Genomic DNA, 3,358 nt, shown 5'->3' on the forward strand with positions numbered 1-3,358 from the left:
GCACGGCTATGCCTCGGAGCAAAATTGTCTCAAATGAAAAAAAAAAAAATCACTTCGTTTTGGTAGGATGGTCTCAGGTAAAAATTTCAGGTGAGTAGAAGAAGTGATCCAAACGCGTTTTTCACAAAAGCATTTCTAACTTTAATGACAGTCAGGAAAAGTTTGCCTTCACTCAGTGTAAACACAGATAATGAATGTCCTCCAGGAATTACCTTTCCTTCACCAGGCTGTTGTTCCGTAACTCCTCATGCTCTGCCACTGTCTTCTCCTGGTCCTTTTAACAGCAGCAGCCACTGGTCGAATGGGGGGACACAGATACCCTCCTGACTGGGGGCTGAGACACGGCAGAGGAGAGACCATGGGGATAAGCAGTGGGCAGGGAGGAAGACACCACATACACACACAGGCAACGTTTCTCCAGTCCAGACGGCTTGCGCCGGTCTGCAGCAAAGAGACACGCAAACTCGCACAACAGTGTGCACAGTATGTAGTCAAGGCCTTAGCCACATCAAACCTCCTTAAGTTATCCATACGGAGCACTAAGATATAAAAACCATGAGCTTTAGATGGAGGCCACAGTGGCTGAAGTAGAAGAAACCCGAAGGCTCACTTGAGTCACTTTTTGCTAAGGGCTCCCATTCCAAGGGTTCCCAGCCTACATATCTTTCAAAAAGCTTTAGATGGAGGCACACAGTGGCTGAAGTAGAAGAAACCTGAAGGCTCACTTGAGTCACTTTTTGTTAAGGGCTCCTATTCCAAGGGTTCCCAGCCTACATATCTTTAGCCACCAAATTCTCCCCAAAAACAAGACGTGATTCAGCCATCCTCTGGACCCAGCCATCGAAAGAGCCAGAGAAGTGAAGTGATTTATTCATTTTCTTCATTGAGAGCCAGTTTGAGCTCAGATTAGGGTCTGGGAGACTCCGTTTTGAATTCCTACTCTGCCATGAAAGCTCACTAGGTGACATTGTGGCCTGTCACACTCTCAACCTAACCTACCTCATAGGGTTGTTGTGAGGAGAAAATGGAGAGAGGATGCAACCTACTTTGGGTCCTCCACTGAGGAGAAAAACAGGGTATAAATTACGTAAGATAACAAGGAATACCTCCTCAAACAGAAGCACCCCCCTCCACTTTTAAGTGCTAAAACTGAAGAAATCCGCCCAACTCTTTCTTCGAACTGTTCCCCCTTCAAAACGTGTATTTTCTGTGAAGTCCACAACGAAGCCCAAGCACATAACTGCATTTGCTTACAAGTCTCTTGTCCCCACAACTCTTGTCTCCTAGGCTGTCAAACTTCTCTGCACAGGGTTGTTGTTTATGAACTTGAGAAGGGTAACTATGCTAATGTGTTGCAGCAAAACTAAATGGGAGAGCAAGTGTGGTGTAGCGGTTCGGAGTGTCAGACTAGTATCTGGGATACTTGGGTTTGAATCCCCACTCAGACCATGGAAGCTCGCTGGGTGACCTTGGGCCAGTCACATTCTCTCAGCCTAACCCACCTCACAGGGGTTGTTGTGAGGATAAAAGGGAGGAGAGGAGAAGGATGTAAGCCGCTTTGGGTCCCCGTTGGGGAGAAAGGTGGGGTACAGATGAATTAAATAAACAAAAATAGGAGTCTTGTGGCCCCTTACAGAACATTTAACTTCAGCATCTGCATTTGTCTATTAGATTCTTGGGCTCTAGCCCATAAAAGCATTGAACTCTAGGACACAGAGGCATGCACCAAAATAAAACTGGCTTTGTCTTGCTATCTGAGCCAATGTGTTGCAGTGGACAGAGTGGTGGACCAGGGCCTGGGTTCAAATCTTGACTTCAACCATGGAAGCTCACGGGGTGACCTTCGGCCCATCACACTCTCTGCCTGTCCTATCAGAAGAGTTGGTTCTATGCCCTGCTCTGCACTACCCGAAGGCCTGTGATTGCCTTCCCTTCCTCTCCCCACAACAGACACCCTATGAGGTAGGTGGGGCAGAGAGAGCTCTGAGAGAACTGTGACTGACCCAAGGTCACCCCAGCTGGCTTCATGTGGACAAGGATTAAAACCACGTTCTCCAGATTAGTGTCCACCGCTCTTAACCACTACACCAAGCTGGCTCTCCTACTTCACTAGGTTGTTGTTGTGAGAAAATGGAGGAGGGGAAAATAATTTTATGAGCAGCTTTAAATCCCAACTGGGGAGAAAAGCAGGTTATAAGTAGATGCAAATGCTACTTTAAAGACTCCTGATTATTTTTCAGAGTTGTTACTTTGTCAAGCACTATGTCAACCCAGGGCTGTGGTTTAGCAGCAGTATCTGGTTAAGATTCTTAACAAGCGACAGAGCAACGTCACGCAAATACATGAAGTTGCCTTACATAGTCATACTCCCGATGTATTAAGGTCAGCAGCACTTACTCTGACAGGCCAGGATCGCAGGCACAGAGGTCTTCCCCATCACCTGCTACCTGAGCCTTTTAACTGGGGGCGTCAGGGACTGAACCTGGGACCTTCTGCACGCAAAGCAGACGCTCTGCCATTGAGCCACACTCCCAACCCCTGACATCATAACCAACACAGCGCACCCTAGGTTTGTAAGCACAAAACTTGCCTATTTCAAAAGGTGCACGCTGGCCCCAAAGGAATTTCCCCTCATCTGTGCCCCAAGAAGATGCTCAGCTCCAGATGGAATACGTTGTTCATTCACAACGTGGTCCTTCCCCACACCTGCTGCCGCTCAGGGGCCCAGTGCTGGATGGGAAGTGGGGGGGGGGCCTAGCCCCAAGATGCCCCACTGTAGGTAGGGGCCTAGGAGTGGGTGATGCACTGGACATGGGAGGGCTCCCAGCTCATCCCACCCACTAGAAAGAGCAGCAGTCACGCTCTTCTCCAGCCACCAGACTAAGAAACTGCAGAAGCCGGGATGAGGACAGCATCAAAATATTTAATACGTGTCACACACGTAAAGTTACATTTTCATACAAAAATCCCCCCCACAAACAACAAATGGGAGAAAGAATACTGTACAAACCCCTCCACAAAGACCCTCTTCTCCCAAGAGCCTTTATACAACAAAGGCCGGGAGTTCTCAAAAGCCCCGGGGGAACTTTGAATCATCGGACGCGTAACCAGTTTAAATCACAAAAGCCCACCGTGACAGCGCCGTTCTCGAGTCAACCTCGTGGTTTCGGGTCGTCTCCCTCCCTCCCTCCCCCCCAAATGCAAGTCTCAAGGGATGCCCATCCTTTGACGTGTGTTGCCCGCTCGCCGGGGGGAACGCGCTCGGCTTGGCCTGAGCACAGCAAGGGCACAACCTTCGCGACGGCTTTCGCCACGGAATGTTCGCGGGGGGGGGGGGGTAAAAGGGGCGACCCCAGGG

The sequence above is a fragment of the Gekko japonicus genome, unplaced genomic scaffold, assembly GCF_001447785.1.
Source record: "Gekko japonicus isolate JY-2015 unplaced genomic scaffold, Gekko_japonicus_V1.1 scaffold1876, whole genome shotgun sequence".
NCBI lineage: Eukaryota > Metazoa > Chordata > Lepidosauria > Squamata > Gekkonidae > Gekko > Gekko japonicus.